At 40.6% G+C, this 17620-nt stretch overlaps 1 protein-coding gene across 16 annotated transcripts in view; it reads left to right on the plus strand.

Annotated features, from left to right (window-relative positions):
- The window catches only part of GBF1 (golgi brefeldin A resistant guanine nucleotide exchange factor 1), a 123825-nt gene that overhangs the window by 69836 nt on the left and 36369 nt on the right, over positions 1-17620 (plus strand). For 3 of the 16 annotated variants that reach the window (XM_086377424.1, XM_086377425.1, XM_086377426.1), the window contains one exon: positions 2467-2694. The exons of the other annotated variants lie outside the window; for them this stretch is intronic. The gene's annotated coding sequence lies outside the window, so the exon portion shown is untranslated. The remainder of the gene's footprint in view (positions 1-2466; positions 2695-17620) is intronic. 16 annotated transcript variants of the gene reach the window in all.

Here is a 17620-nt window from a genome sequence, read left to right on the forward strand (position 1 = left end):
ATACTACTACAAACTTTCATTCAGTTCAGTTCAGTCGCTCAGTTGTGTCCGACTCTTTGCAACCCTATGAATCGCAGCACGCCAGGCCTCCCTGTCCATCACCAACTCCCGGAGTTCACTCAGACTCATGTCCGTCGAGTCGGTGATGCCATCCAACTATCTCATCCTCTGTCATCCCCTTTTCCTCCTGCCTCCAATCCCTCCCAGCATCAGTTTTTAAAAAAAATATTCTGGCTATCATTATCTGGTTATTCTTGCACATGAAGTACAGGGTCACTTACTCAAGTTCTTTTAAAAATTCCAATTGGGATTTTGATTTTAAAATGTCAATTAATATGAGGAGACTTTACATCTTTATAATATATGTTTGCCTCCCTGTCCTGAAACATGTTTTTGCTTCTGCATTTATTCAAGACTTCGTTTGTAACTCTAGTAAAATTTGTAGGTTCTTCTTTCCCCCATTTATGTACCATAAATTTCTTGTTTATTCTAAGATTTTTTTTTAAATCTTCAATTGCTAATGGAATGAGATTCCCCCCCAATATAAATTCTTTTTAACTAAAATTGGGTCGATTTTCCTTGTTTATGCAATAGAGTTTATGTTATATGCCCAGGACAAAAGAATACTAGCTTCATTTTTAACAAAAGCTAGCTGTTTCAGTTATCTGTTGCTACCTAACAAACCACTCGAAAAGTTCATGGCTTAAAGCACAACCATTTTATTATATCTCACAATTCCATGGGTTGACTAGGGCTCAGCTGGGCAGTTCTTCTAATGCTTTCATTTAGGATCTTTCTTGAAGTTGCATTCAGCTATGACTGTGGCTTAGATGTCTGGTGCCATGTGGCTTCTTTTGATGTGATGCTTCAGTCTCCAGGGCTTTCCCTCATGACCTCTCATAGAGTAGCTTAGAATTTGTACATGGCAGTTCAGATTGCCAAAATGAAAGAAATAGAAGCTTCAAAGCCTTTTTAGTGCCTGGGCACTGAAGTCCCAGATTGTCCCTTCCCCTGCATTATATCTGTCAACGCAGTCACAGACCAGATTCAAGGGGAACCTCTTGATGGGAGGAAGCCATGTGAGGGGTGGCATTGTATGGGACTGTCTTTGGAGATTATCATAATGGCATTACCTGTCCTTACCTTTCTTTTATACCAAGTAGCTACTAGCTACCCTAGGCTCTTAAATTCCCACAAGCTTCTTTCATCCAGTCAGCTTCCAGTACCAAATAACTAGACTCATTGTTATTTGGGACTGGAAATTAGAATCTGTTTGAAGAGGGTAGCAGAGAGGAAAAAATTTTTTCCACCTTCCCACTTGCTCTCCTGGGTGAGGCATAAGTCTCATGGACAGAAATTCAGCGTTCACTTGAGCATGAAATTCCAGACAAGGGGACAGGTGTACACTGGCCTTGTTCTTCTGAATTCTGCCTACTCTCCAGAAAGAACAGCCTCCCCTCTTTTCCTCCCCAGCAGAAGTCTAACCACTTTCTTCATTGTAGCTTATCATAAGAGCTCCCTCCTATGCTGGTCCAAGCAGAAATGAGAAAGTGTCATTCCTTTTCTCTTTTCACACGTAATTCTTCCTACCCTGGGTGTACTAACCTCTAGCTTAAATATGCACTAAGCAAAGATGTATAGTCTTCCTCCCTTCCTCCCTCTCAGCTTAGTCTGAAGGAAGGCAGCAGGTGATAGAATGAATAAAGAATGGGGCTGGGGTGATGGGGAAGGAATCTTTTCTCACACAGTATGGATGTTGCTCAACAGAACGGGTGTGAAATTTAGTCAGAGCCACAGCATGTGTTTCAATTTTCCAGGGAATTTCCTCTTCCTAACAGTAGGTTTAACCCTTTCTTCTGTATAGTGCCAAGAGCTACATGACATGTGTGAAATAAGTTATTTACAAGAAGGCAAAAATGCTAGGGCCCTTTGGAGATATAGGATCTCCAACTTATTTCCTGCCAAATGGTTGTGGAGAAAAGTGTAACTTTTAGAGCTGAATAGACCTGGGTTCAAATCCCGTCTCTACCATTGGGTTGTCTTGGAAGTTTGTTGTTGTTGTTCAGTAACTCAGTCATGTCCAACTCTTTGTGATCCCATGAACTGCAGCACGCCAGGCTTCCTTGTCCTTCACCATCTTCCAGAGCTTGCTCAAACTCATGTCCATTGAGTCAGTGATGCCATCCAACCATCTCGTCCTCTGTCATTCCCTTCTCCTCCTGCCTTCAGTCTTTGCCAGCATCAGGGTCTTGACAGTTACTTGACCTATTTGAACCTCCATTTTTCATCTGTAAAATGGGGATTAAAAACTTGTTTTACCAGGGTTCTCCTAAGGATTAAACAAAATGATACATGCAAGGAGTCTAGTACAATGCATACCTAGCACATAATAGGCACTCAATACATGTTTGTTTTCTTCTCCAGTCTTCCCACTGGATTTTGAGGATACCTACTCTTCTTTTATAGACTTCCCTGGTGGCTCAGACAGTAAAGAATCCGCCTGAAAGGTGGGAGACCTGGGTTGGGAAGATTCCTGAGGAGGGCATGGCCACCCACTCCAGTATTCTTGCCTGGAGAATCCCCATGGACAGAAGCCTGGCGGGCTACAGCCCATGGGGTCGCAAAGAGTTGGACCCGACTGAGAGACTCAGCACAGCACTCTTCTCTTATGCTGCACCACCTTGGGTTTGCCATGTAAGCAGCTTCTTATATTCCTAAGCTGTAAGCTATTTTCTTTGAATCTAACTCTGTGTGTTAGAGGAGTGAAATCATTTCACATGAAATGCAGACTCTTTCTGGTTGGGGAGGGGGGTGGCTCTCATTAAACTAAAGGATGAATCTATAACAATGCTGAGAAGGATTACAAGGCTTGCCTTCCCCATCTGATCCTGGAGGTCATATGAACTAATAAGAGTATTAAAATAATACAGTGGTAGAGCTAAGGTGAAGCAAAAATGTCATTCAGGCCCATTTTATTGAGAAGGAACTGTGGCTTAGAGGTCATGTTTTATATAAGGTCTCATGACAGAGTGGTGACGGCTCTAGAACTAGAGCTCTGACTTGCTTGTCTATTACTATGGTTATAATATATTTTTTAAGACTATGTGTTTTTTTTGGCCACACCACTCAGCCTGTGGAATATCAGTTCTTCAACCAGGAATTAAACCTGTGCCCTCTGCGGTGGAAGTGCAGACTCTTAACCACTAGACCACCAAGTCCCTGAATTTTAAGTAGTGAGGGCCTAACTTTTTCTTTGTGAACTTCTAAATTGAACCCTGATTATACTTTTATCAATGGAGAAGTAAACACTGGAAGACAAGTAAACACTGGAAGACATTTCAGTGACACTCCTTTGGGGAACCATAGGCCTCACTAAGGGTATGTCAGTTACAACTTGAAAATCTCTTCTTTCCCCAAAGGTTGCCCAAGGGGCACTGAGGTGGCAGTTCAGCTCGCTGTTGAGCCTCTGCTCCCAGAATGGTGATGAGAAGCAAATCTGCTTCTTCTCTTCTATGTCTTCATTCTCCTAAATAATCCCAATAGTAGAGGCTGATCCCAAGCACCCCTAGTTCTCTCTTCTTTTTTTTTTTAGTTGAAATACAATTAGCATACAGTGAAGTACACTGACCTTTGGTGTTCAGTTGATAATTTTTTGAGAGTTGTAGACATTCATTAACCATCTTAAAAAAAAGATATATAACATTTTCATCACACCAGTTTCCTCTGCCGCCTTTAAGTTAACCCACACGCGCATACACAAAACCACTTTCTATATTCTATTACCAAGGCAATGGCACCCCACTCCAGTACTCTTGCCTGGAAAATCCCATGGACGGAGGCTGGGATCCCTGGTAGGCTGCAGTCCTTGGGGTCGCTAAGAGTCAGACACGACTGAGCAACTTCACTTTCACTTTTCACTTTCATGCATTGGAGAAGGAAATGGCAACCCACTCCAGTGTTCTTGCCTGGAGAATCCCAGGGACAGGGGAGCCTGGTGGGCTGCCATCTCTGGGGTCACACAGAGTCGGACACGACTGAAGCAACTTAGCAGCAGCAGCATACCTTAGTTTTGATTTTGAATTTCCTGTAAATGGAATCACATAAGATATTCTCTTTTGTATCTAGCTTCTTTTCACTTAGAATGTTTTTGGAATTCATCCATGTTGTTGCATATATCACTAGTTTTTTTTTTTTAGTTTTGATTCATTCTGTTTACTGAGTACTATGCAGTTGTATGGGTAAACCATAAGAGAATTTACTTATTTTCTTATTGAAGGATATTTGGAGTGTTTCTAGTGTTTGTCCTTCATGAATAGGTTGCTATGAACGTTCTTATACAAGTCTATTTATGAACATATATTCTAGTTTCTCTTAGACAAATACTTAAGGATGAAATTGCTGGATCATAGGGGAGATATGTGTTTGAAAGAAACATTTCTTCAAGGTGGCTATAACCCCCAGTCTATCTTTTCCTCCCCTGGGGGGCTAGGCTCTTTAAATTGAGGATTTGGCAGGAGAAGAGAACCCGTATCATCAGGGTCCCTGCTGCCAGAGCACAGTGGCCTGAATCGGACACTTAAAAAGCTGAAACAGGTGTTTGAAACCCTACTCCAGCCTCCCTATTTTATGCCAGCCCCCTGAGAGGCTGGGGCTTGGCCAGCAGAATTCAGATCTAATCTAATGGATGCTGGATTAGAAATTTTTCAGGACATGGCTAGGTAATAATGTATGTGCTGTGACTTGATACATTTGACGCAGGTAAACAAGCATCATCATGTAGGAGAGGGGCCTTTGGTGGCCCAAATGCTTCTTGATCAGGGGGTAGTTAGTCTGTGTGGCAGATGAAAGCCCCTTCCCACTCTTGCTTTTTACCCCTACCTTTTCTCCTTGAAGCTGAATGCAGTAGAAATCATTTCCCTTTGTAATGTTAATATTGCCAAGGGCCTTTAGCCAGTTAGGATTTGGCATCCTATGTATCAAATATTATGGAAAATAAAGTATGCCCTGGTAAAATTCTTTCTCTGTATTTTTAATGCCTCTATCTTACCTAGGTCTTAGGGAACAAATTCTTGGAAGCCAAAGGTTAAAGCAAGAAACAAAAGGTTAGGGTGTGAGCTTCCAAAGCCCACTTAATGTACCAAAGAGTACTCTCTACTGTTCTCAGTAGGCTTGAAATTGATGGAAGTGTGATCTGTCTCTGCAGGGCTGCTTCAGCTGAAGGTTTCGAAAGAACAAGCTCCAGTAACAATTTTTTTTCTAATATTGGTTAGAAGAGCCCAGGGAGAGAAGAAATAGGCTCCCCATGCCAGTCTAGCCTTTCCACAGAGGAAAGGGCTTTTCTGAATTCAGGTCCGTGTTCATAGGTGGCCATTCCCTTAAACCTAATCTCAGTGTCTTCAGACCTCAATCTTAGAAGGCAGGGCCTGATATTCGGCTGCATCATGTGGATGCTGTTCTTGGTGTGAACTAGGCTGAGATTTGCATGTTAAGATTGTTTCGGTACTTAAAGAAATTTTTTTAAATTTTAATTATCTTATAGTAAAATTGACTTTTTTAGTACACACACCTATGAGTTTTTACATACACATAGATCCCTGTAAGCACTGCATCAGTTGGAATACAGAACAGTCTCATCACCCCAGAAAACGCCCTCAGTTATTCCTGTGTGATCACACCCTCTCTCCTACGCCAACTCCCGTGAACCACTGATCTAGTCTGTCACCACAGTTTTACCAAAGAGGTCATATAAATGGAATCCTACAGTACATAACCTTTTCAGGCTGATTTGTATAAACTGCTACCTAAATCAATAGTCTGTTCCCTTTTTACTGCCAAGTAGTATTCCATTGCATGTTTCTACCACAATTTGCTTATCCATTCACTAGCTGAATGACACAGGGCTTTTCCATTTTTGGACAATTACGCATAGAGCCACTATAAACATTTGGGTACAGGTTTTTGTGTAAAGAACATTGGTTTTCATCTCTCTGGGATTAATATCCAGGAGTAGGATTTCTGGGTGAAAGAATAAGTGTGTGTTTGGTTTTATAAGAAACTGCCAAACTGTTTTTCCAGAGTCCTATATCATTTTGCATTCCCACTAGCAATGAGGATTCTGATTTCTCGACAGCCTCTCTAGTGCTTGGTATTTTCAGTACTTTTATTAAGTCATCCTAGTAAGTAAGCAGTGGTATCTCAATGTAGGTTAAATTTGCCTTTCCCTAATGGCCAGTGAAGATCCCCTGGAGAAGGAAATGGCAACCCACTCCAGTACTCTTGCCTGGAAAATTCCATGGATGGAGGAGCCTGGTGGCTACAGTCCATGGGGCCGCAGAGTCGGACACGACTGAGCAACTTCAGTCACTTCAGTCAGTCAGTGGCCAGTGACATCAAACACCATTTGGTGATCTGTCTGTCCAAGTCTATTGCCCATTTTTTGATGGGAATTGTTTTCCTATTGTTGAGTTTAAAGACTTAAGTCTATTCTGGATTCAAGTCCTTTATTGCAGTTTTAATTATAATTTATACAGTTATTTATAAATATTTTCTCCCAATCTGTAGCTTGTTTTCTCATTCTCTTAACAGTATCTCTCATAGAATAGATATTTTGTTTTTATTGAAGTCCAGTTTTTTCTTTCATGCATTTTGTTTTTGGTGTCCTATTGAAGTACTCTTTCTAAAAACTATGCAGATTTATGCTTTTCATTTACCCCTATGATCTATTTTGAGTTAATTTTTGTGTAACATGAGGTTTAGGTGAAAAAAAATTTTTTTTTTTTTTTGCATATGAGTGTTCAGTTGTTTCAACAGTATTTGTTGAAATTAATACCTTTTTTGATACCAAATTCTCCTTAGCACTGTGTATTCTTTAGGAATGAAGGAATTAAGAGCATTCTATTGAGTTCTTCTTGTCTTTCCAGCAATCACTTTTGTTCCTATTCCTTGTTTATTTCTGAGTCTTTCTGATTTGAGGTTTGTTTTTAATGCCATGTAATGGAAGACTCATTATTTATAAATTGATTGAGCATAAAGGTTTTCATTATAAAGTGGCCATCCATCACAAAGAGGCATGTGGGCTGTAAAAAACATTAACTGTGCACTCTGGCCTGGAATGCAACTTTACCAGAATAATGCAGCTTTTGTATTGTGTGAATTTGGAATAAAATGAGAGAGACAGATATTGTTGGGGAAACAGGTGTTGGCTGAACCCGGGTTCTGTCCCATGTTTTCTAAAAGGTTGTTTCCCAACCGTTTCAGGATTGTTCCTCTAGATTCAGCTGTCTTGAAAGTTCTCTGGGTACCTTTCAGAACAAGTAACATGTGACTTCTCAGAGTACTGCTGCTCCCATAAACTTTTATTTGTTCATTCTCCAGCTCATAGTCATGTCTTTAGAGGCAGCAATGGCAGGTGGTTAGAGTACTTGTCCTGGCCCTTGTTGATTATATTTTCAATGTCTTTGTTTTTCCCATCAGTAAAATGGAAATGTCCCTTGTCATAAAGTTCTTGAGCCCATTAACACAAAAGGTGGCTGAGGCAGAATAAGATTCCTCAGACTTATTGTCACTAAGAATTTGTGATATGCTGCTATTAAAAAAAAAAAAATTTCCAGCTGCTGGGGAAAGGTGAAAAAGTAGGATTCTGTACACGTAGAGAACAGGGAGAGTTGCTTACCAGTCCTGTGACTGATCCTCTTTAGGGATTCTCTTACTCTTCTCCAAAAGCTTTGGCTATTGACCCTTCAGTCTTTTCTATCATCTATACACTATGCTAATGTCAATTCAGAATTTAGTTCTTTAGTATTTCCTTTTACTTCCCTTCAGGGCCCCTGGAGGAGACCTGACAGAGTGGTAATCTCTGATAAACCTGTAATTGTTTTCTCTTCTTGCTGCCATTGAACAATGAAATATTTTACTAGACTGTGAGGGGAATTTGGATTGAAAAAGTTGCTCCAAGTGTAATGACTGCATAAAGCTGGGGTGAATGTCCTGTTTTAAAGTATAGCAACAGAAATTTTTAATTTCTCCTGGGCTTTCAAATTGCCTGCTTAAGTTTGGTCTTGGTCTTATACAATGAATGCAGAAAACGTCAAGGCAGAGTAAAGGACCACAGCAGCTCTGGTTTGCCTGTATGTTACAACCTAATTGCTTTCCTTTCAATATGGGCCAATTTCCTCTAGAAGGAAGAGAACTAGTGGTTAGAGTTGATACGCATTAAACTTGGGCTCTCAGTAAGACAGATGGATCAGTGTGTCCTCCGGCCTCTGCGCTATGTTTGAGGCTGCTCCCTGTGGGCCTTGTTTAGCCCTGCCAGCCTTGTTAAAGGAGCCTCACTCTTCCCTCTTGGATTAGGAATGAATGTGGGCAAACCTGAAGCTTCATTTGTATGGCAGTCATAAAATCAGTGTTAGTCACTGGTTAGGAAGAAGAAAGGTACAGGAGAAACTTCAATTCTAGGATAGTTAAGTTTTACATTTTTATTTGCCATCTGTGTTATGCAGTTAATATATCTAATAGTAAACCCATAGCAATAGCATAGTATAATGTTTAAGAACATAGTCCAGAACAGACCTGGATTTGAATTCTACCTGTTCCACTTATTGTGTGACTTTGGGCAAGTCATTTAACCTCATAGAGGCTTGGTTTTCTTATCTGTAAAATGGGAACAGTAATATTATTCCTCAGGGCTATTCAGTTCAGATCAGTTCAATTGCTCAGTCGTGTCTGACTCTGTGACCCTGTGGACTGGAGCATGCCAGGTTTCCCTGTCCATCACCAATTCCCAGAGCTTGCTCAAACTCATGTCCATTGAGTTGGTGATGCCATCCAACCATCTCATCCTCTGTCATCCTCTTCTCCTCCTGCCTTCAATCTTTCCCAGCATCAGGGTCTTTTCTAATGAGTCAGTTCTTCACATCGCTGGCCAAAGTATTGGAGCTTCAGCTTCAGCATCAGTCCCTCCAACAAATATTCAGGGTTGATTTCCTTTAGGATTGACTGGTTTGATCTCCTTGCAGTCCAAGGGACTCTCAAGAGTCTTCTCCAACACCACAGTTCAAAATGGAAAGATAAAAATTATCTACATAAGATAATTAGTTTAGTATGTAGCTGTTGCTGATGTCTGAGGCTGCTTAAGGTTGTTGTCCTGAGCAATGGAATTGGGTTCTTCTTGTATGTCGTATAGATAGCAGCTCCTAGCAGCAAGCTAAACTGGTTATTTAACAGTTTAAATAACTGTTTAACTGTAAATAATATTTAACTGGTTATTAATGTCCAAGGTGGGAAGCTCATTCTTCTTTCAATCAGTATTATGTATCATATTGAAGAAAGTCATCCAGTAAATTAAAAGAATTTTCCCATGTGTGTGCTGCCTTTTAAGTTCCTATCTTACCTTCTGAAAGTGAAGGCTAAATTTGACATCAGGCAGACCACCGTGGTCCTACTCAACAAGGAGGAGCTTATAAAAGTGAGGATTTCAGGAGCAGAGATATTTGGGAAATAGCCTGCTTTGGCTCTATATGCTGTCAAGAGATTTCAATCTGAAAAAAATAATCTTCTTTTCTATCCTCTCCCTAAGGAGAGATGGACCTGCTGTAGAGACAGAGGTGACCCAGGTCCTGACAAGGTGTTTGAGCCAGAGAACATATGTAAATACCAAAAACTCTTTTCTTTTTGATCATTTTGAACATTTGGAGGCCAGATGTCTACGGAAGAAGGAGAGTAGTTTTTATGTCATCTCTGCTAGCCTGAAAAATGAATACTTGTCAAGGGGTTTTTAAAGGGCGAAGTGTTAAACATAATTTGCCTTTCTTAGTGTAAGGTGGTTTGTACCATGTAGGCTCTAGGTAGACCCATAGACTCACCTTGTACCTGGATGTGGTAGTGATTACGCTATCACTGTACTTTAACAACAACAAAAAAACTTTTTAAATTGATTTTTGGCTGTGCTGGGTCTTCGTTGCTGGTTTTGGAGAGCAGGGGCTCCTCTCTAGTTGTACTTGGGCTCCTCACCAGGATGGCTTCTCTTGTTGTAGAGCACAGGCTCAGAAGTTGTGCACACGCTTAGTTGCTCCATGGCATATGGGATCCTTCCAGATCAGGGATGAAACCTGTGGTCTCCTGGGTTGGCAGGTGGATACTTTAGCACTAAGCCGCCAGGGAGCCTTCATACTTTGTTTCTTAAAGGGTCATAATATCAGAGATAATCTGCCTCCCACCCCCGATGCAGTCTGAAGGCACTTTGAGAAACTAAGCATTTGTTTGAAAATAGGAAACAGATCTGGGAAACTACTGGATGATATCTAGAAAAAGAGGATCCACTCTCAGGAGCTTAGACAAACAAACCAGGCTTGCTTTTCCCCCAGGCTACCTTTGTAGCAGACTGTCTACATTCATGTTTATTTATTCCCAAACTGTACTTTGTCTTTAGAATAAGCTTGGAGGGTCTAAAGGGAGCCTTAAAGAATTTCATTAAACTGTGTACTCCTACCACCATCTTCCCCGGGAAAACCCTGTGGATGAGAAAACTATGGCCCAAAGAAGTGAAGTGTTTGCCCAAGGTCACATATAGTGACAGACCAAGACTGGGCATAGCACTTTTGGTTTGTTTGTTTGTTTCTCTTGTTGTATGGGACAGGGTTGCAAACGGTTATCAGGGTTTAACCCTTAAGCCCAGACTAGGTAATTTTCTGAGAGCTGCTCTTTGGCAGCCTTCTCTCAAATCAGATCTTGAAATCAAGCCTAAATCCCCACCTAACCTTTCAAGGCTGGAAATAAAGGTGTGGCAGATATTTCAGAGGCTTCTGGCTCCACCAAAGTTTAGTTTGGCTTATCCTTTGGACCACACTACTCCTGATGTCCCCTAGTGACCAAAGAGTACAGCTCTTTCCTATGAACTTACAGTTTCTCAAAAATTCCATTTGTAGCTCATTCTCAATCTTACTTTGACTTTTACAAGAAATATTCCTAGGTATAGCTTAGTCAGAGAAGTAGAATATGAGGACCTGGACTTCCCTGGTGGTCCAGCGATTACGACTCTGCTTCCACTGCAGGGGACATCAGTTTAATCTCTGGTGGGGAAACTAAAATCCTGCATGGCACACCAAAAAAAAAAAAAAAATAGGAGGATCTAACACTTTCCCCTAAAATGGAATGTGCAGGCATAGACATAAAAGCCCAGAACCAGAGAGCTTTTTATGCTCAAATAATTCTGTCCTATGTCTCTGGATACAGAAATGTCAAGTGGGGTAAATGAACTAGACTTCTGTTTTTATCATGCTCTGATTCATTAGTCTGTTATACATGATCTACCTTGTGAATGATGATATTCTGTCTCCAGGAACATGAACCAATGTTTGCAGGATGAAGAGTTAGGATGGGAGCAGGCTGGTGACCTTCTAGAAAGCAAGAAGGGAGAAGTAGGCTCTGAGAGCAAAAGGGGTCGAGACAAGCATTTCTGAAGTCAAATGGTGTTGAAATAATATACCGCGGGAGTTTTTCCTTGTCAGCGTAATCCAATTGAGAATGCCCAACCGTCCCTGATAAGAGTCACTCAGGAGTAAAGAGCTTCACTACCAGGGAAAGCAGCTTATGTGTGCATTTTGGCTCAGGAATGTGCCAGCCCAATGCTGGCCAAATGAGAAAAGGCTGCTGCAGGCTGGAGAACATATGCCTCCTGGGAGGATGGTGACTGCTCCCTTGTATGCTGAGAAGAGATTGTTCCCTTTTGTCTAAGGGCAGTGCATAGCACCACATGTTGAGGCCTTTGACATAGATTATCAGAAAAGGTATCAGCTCTGATGTGGGAAGATAAAACAGTGTCACTATTCATCTCCTTTTGGACAGGCCCCTGCATTATCTGAGAAGACAAAAGACTTAGGAGTCATCTACAGATTCTCGACTTGACTTTAGGCCAAACTGAGACTTACCTGTTAATGCTATAATATAGGGAGGTGAGAGCCCTGTTCACTGATGTTGAGCAGAGTAAGAGCAGAACACCATCAAGAAACCTCTGGAGATTCAGTTTGCTTTGTGTTCAAGTGGCCTACAGCTTCTCCAGAAATAGTTTAATAAGTCTTGTTTGATTATTCTTACTGGGCACTGACTGACTAGAAGTTGGACCTGGACTTGATTTGAGAAGCAGGTGGCCTAGTCCTCAAAGGATCCCAAGTGTTCTTTCTCCAATGGGAGTTGAATTCCCCCTCTTCCTTGTTCAGTTCAGTTCAGTCACTCAGTCATGTCTGGCTCTTTGTGACCCCATGGACTGCAGCACACCAGGCCTTGCTGTCCATCACCAACTCCCAGAATTTACTCAAACTCATGCCCATTGAGTTGGTGATGCCATCCAACCATCTCATCCTCTGTTGTCCCCTTCTCCTCCCACCTTTGATCTTTGCCAGTATCAGGGTCTTTTCAAATGAGTCAGTTCTTCGCATCAGGTGGTCAGAGTATTGGTTTTTGAGCTTCAGCATCAGTCCTATTGAGGACTGATTTCCTTTAGGATTGACTGGCTGATGTCCTTGCAGTCCAAGGGACTCTCAAGAGTCTTCTCCAACACCACAGTTCAAAAGCATCAATTCTTTGGCGCTCAGCTTTCTTTATAGTCCCAACTCTCACATCCCTATATGACTACTGGAAAAACCATAGCTTTGACTCAACAGACCTTTGTTGGTAAAGTAATGTCTCTGCTTTTTAATATGCTGTCTAGGTTGGTCATAGCTTTTCTTCCAAGGAGCAAGCATCTTTTAATTTCATGGCTGCAGTCACCTCTTCCTTGTACCCATTCCTTTTTTATCTTCCCATCTTAGAACATGAATTAGTCACCTTCAGAGCACCCCTCTACCTGATCTGCACTCTGTTTACTGAACTGTTTGTGCCTTGAGGTTGACAGCCTTCCAGGGTGGGAATTTTGGCTACTTGGCCAGGGGTGTCAGATGTCTCCTTGGTTGTGAAATTACTCAGCCTGCTTACTATGAGCAGCATCATGGCACCTTTTCCCTGAAGGACTCAGGCAGTCTTCGTACTCTTCCAAAGAAGATCTAGACAATTGAATCTCAATTCCTGGGCAGAATGAACCAGAAGATAGAACACCAGATATTTTTCTTTTCTGGATTCATAGGAAGCAGTAGAGTTGAATCAGCAGTTCAAACTAGAGGTCAGAACTCCAGTTCTGCCTAGACCAGATTTTCTTGGGAAAGTGATTTCAATGTACCATCATTCTCTTTTTTTGGAAGAGTAGGGGAATGAAGGTGATAGTGAAGGTTCCCGGTGGGTTCTTTAAAAAGTCCAGCCCTTTTAGTTTTCCATCACTAAATTTCCATAAAGCATGACTCACAGAATGGAAATGCTGGAATGGATGTATTGTAGCAATCAGATTCCAACTATAATCTGACATATGAGCTTAGGTATCATATGCCTGGTTTTTAGTAGGAGTGAGACTAATGATTCCTTGTCCGTTGACTGGATTGTATATTTTGTGAGGGTCACATCCAGAGAGTTTTTCGTGGGACGTTGTCCAGGCCTCTGTATGGTGTCATTCCTGCCCCCTCAAAGTCTCTCAATGCCACATTGAGCTCTTTCCTCTTAAGAAGCACAAGGTTAGCAAGTCAGATCTAACAGTATATAAAAATAATTAATATACTAAGTCTGATGAGGTTAATCCTGGGAATAACAGGCTGATTCAATATCTGAAAATCAATTAATCTACCATATTAACTATCTAAAGAAAAAGAATCACCTGATCATATCAGTTGTTGAAGAAAAGGCATCTGACAATAAAACATCCATTTTTGATCATGAACATCTACAAAAACTTATGGCTAATAACATACTTCACAATGAAACACTGAATGCATTTATCCTAAAATTGGGAATAAAACAAGATAGCTACTTTTATAGTACTAGAAATCCTAACTAATAGTGAGACAAGAAGAGGAAATAAAAGGCATGTAAATTGAAAGGAAAGAAACGGGGACCTCCCTGGTGGCCCATGCTTTTAATGCAGGGGGCCTGGGTTTGATTCCTGCTCAGAGAGCTAGGTCCCACATGCCACAACTAAGACCCGGCACAGCCAAATAAATAAATATTTTTAAAAAGAAAGAAAACTGTCACTATTTGCAGAAAACATAATTGTCTATGTAGAAAACCCCAAGGAAGCTACCCCTCCCCACAAAAAAATCCTAGAATGAATAACCGAATTTAGTAAGGTCACAGGATACAAGGTCAACAGACAGGGATCAATCACATTTCTATATTCTAACAATGAACATCTGGAAACTGAAAATTAAAACACATACTACTTACAAATATGCCAAATAAAATTAAATACTTATGTATAAATCTAAAAAAACATGTATAGAACCTGTATGCTGAAAATTGCAGTACACTGATGAAAAATATCAAGAAGTAGTGACTACGCAGACACACCGTGTGCATGGATCAGTAGGCACAACATAATAAAGGGGTCATTTCATCTCCAAGTGAGACTATAGACTCAGTGCAGTTCCTGTAAAACTTCCAAGATTCTTTTTGCAAAAACAGACAAGTTTACCATGTTAAAATGGAAAGAAAGAAGAGCTAGAATACTGGAAATACTGGAAACAGTACTAAAAAAAGAAGTAAATTGGAAGAATCACACCACCTGATTTTAAGATTTAGAATATAGCTGTAGTAATCAAGAGAGTATGATATTGTCACAGAGATTGACACACAGATGAGTAGAACAGAACAGAGAACTCAGAATAGACAAACAAGTAAGGCCACCTGATTTTTTAAAAATTGTATTGAAGTATAGTCAATTTATAATGTGTTAATTTCTGATATACAACTAAGTGATTCAGTTATACATACATATATATATATTCTCTTCATACTCTTTTCCATTATGGCTTATCACAGGATATTGAATGTAGTTCCCTATGCTATACAGTAGGAGCTTGTTGTTTATTCATCCTGTATATAATAGTTTGCATCTGCTAATCCCAAACTCTCAGTCCCTACCTCCCCCACCCACTCCCTCTTGTTAACCACAAGTCTGTTCTCCGTGTATCTGTAAGTCCAATTTTGTTTCTTAGATCTGTTCATTTGTGTAGTATTTAGATTCCATATATAAGTGATATATTATGGTATTTGTCTTTCTCTTTTTGACTTATTTCTTATGATAATTTCTAGATCCATCCATCCATAATGCCTTATATATTTACACCACAACTTCTTTTTATTTTTAACTATTTATTTTGTATTGGAGTATAGATGATTAATATGCTAGACAGCATGTTAAAAAGCAGAGACATTACTTTGCCAACAAAGGTCTGTCTAGTCAAAACTATGGTTTTTCCAGTAGTCATATAGGGATGTGAGAGTTGGACTGTAAAGAAAGCTGGGCAGTGAAGAATTGATGCTTTTGAACTGTGGTGTTGGAGAAGACTCTTGAGAGTCCCTTGGACTGCAAGGAGATCCAGCCAGTCAATCCTAAAGGAGATCAGTCCTGAATATTCATTGGAAAGGACTGATGCTGAAGCTGAAACTCCAATCTTTTGGCCACCTGATGCAAAGAACTGACTCATTTGAAAAGACCCTGATGCTCGGAAAGATTGAAGGCGGGAGGAGAAGGGGACCACAGGGGATGAGAAGGTTGGATGGCATCACCAACTCAATGGACATGGGTTTGAGTAAACTCTAGGAGTTGGTGATGGACAGGGAGGCCTGGCATGCTGCAGTCCATGGGGTTGCAAAGAGTCAGACACGACTGAGTGACTGACTGAACTGATAGATGATTAACAATGTTGTGATAGTTTCAGGTGGACAGCAAAGAGACTCAGCCATACATATACACGTATCCATTCTCTCCCAAACTCTGCTCCCATCCAAGCTGCCGCATAACATTGAGCAGCGTTTGATATGCTATACAGTAGGTCCTTGTTAGTTATCCATGTAAAATATAACAGTGTGTACGTGTCTATCCCAGACTCCCTATCTCTTCCCCCATCCTTTCTCCCTGGCAACCATAAGTTCATTCTCTTAAGTCTCTTGAGTTTCTTTCTGTTTTGTAAGTAAGTTCATTTGTGTCATGTCATTTTAGAGTCCACATGTAAGGGATGTTATACAATATTTTTTCTTCTCTGTCTGACTTGCTTCACTGAGTATGACAATCTCTAGGTTTATCCATGTTGCTGCAAATGGCATTATTTCATTCTTTTTAATGGCTGAGTGATATTCCAATGCATATATTTACCATATCTTCTTTATCCATTCCTCTGTGGATGGACATATAGGTTGTGTCTTGTCTTGGCTGTTGTAAATAGTGCTGCTGTGAACATAGGGGTGTGTGTATCTTTTTAAGTTATAGTTTTATCAGGGTATATGAGGAATGGGATTGCTGGATCATAGTCTACTCTAATTTTAGTTTTTTGAGGGACTTCCATACTGTTCTCCGTAATGGCTGCACCAATTTACATTCCCACAAACAGTGTAGGAGGGTTCCCTTTTTTTCACAACCTCTCTAGTGTTTATTATTTGTAGACTTTTTAAAGGTGGCCATTTTCACTGGTATGAGGTGGTACCTCATTGTATTTTTGATTTGCATTTCTGTAACTAGCAGTGATGAACATCTTTTCCTGTGCCTATTGGCCATCTGTATGTCTTCTTTGAAAGTATCTGTTTAGGTCTCCTGCCCATTTTTCGATGGGGTTGTTTGGTTTTTTGTTATTTAATTATAGGACTTGTTTGTATAATTTGGAAATTAAGTCCTTGTCAGGTGCACCATTTGTAAATATTTCCTCCCAGTCCGTAGATTGTCTTTTCCTTCCATTTATGGTTTCCTTTGCTGTGTGAAAGCTTGTACGTTTAATTAGGACCCATTTGTTTATTTTTTCTTTTGTTTCTATTGCCTTGGGAGATGGATCTAGGAAAACATTGGTATGATTTTTGTCAGAGAATGTTTTGCCTGTGTTATCTTCTAGATGTTTTATGGTGTTTTAAGTCTTTGAGCTATTTTTTTAGTTTATTTTTGTGTATGGTGTGAGGCTGTGTTCTAGCTTCATTGATTTACATGTGGCTGTCCAACTTCTCCAACTGTTTGCTGAAGAAACTGTCTACCCATTGTATATTCTTTTTCCTTTTCAAAGATTTATTGTCCATAAGTGTATGAGTATATTTCTGGGTTTTTATGCTCTTACATTGATTCATATATCTGTATTTCTGCCAATACCAACCTATCTTGAGTACTCCTAGCTTTGTAGTCGGAGAAGGCAATGGCACCCCACTCCAGTACTCTTGCCTGGAAATCCCATGGACGGAGGAGCCTGATAGGCTGCAGTCCATGGGGTCGCAAAGAGTCGGACACTACTGAGCGACTTCATTTTCACTTTTCACTTTCACTTTTCACTTTCATGCATTGGAGAAGGAGATGGCAACCCACTCCAGTATTCTTGCCTGGAGAAACCCAGGGACGGGAGAGCCTGGTGAGCTGCCATCTATGGGGTCGCACAGAGTCATACACGACTGAAGCGACTTAGCAGCAGCAGCAGCTTTGTAGTATTCTGTGAAGTCTGAGAGGGTTATGTCTCCTGCTTTGTTCTTTACCCCCAGGACTGCTTTCACAATTCTGGATCTTTTATAATTCCAT

This window comes from Bos grunniens, chromosome 26 (genome assembly GCF_055505025.1).
Source record: "Bos grunniens cultivar Pamir isolate PY7600 chromosome 26, Bosgru_T2T1.0, whole genome shotgun sequence".
In the NCBI taxonomy this organism is placed as follows: domain Eukaryota; kingdom Metazoa; phylum Chordata; class Mammalia; order Artiodactyla; family Bovidae; genus Bos; species Bos grunniens.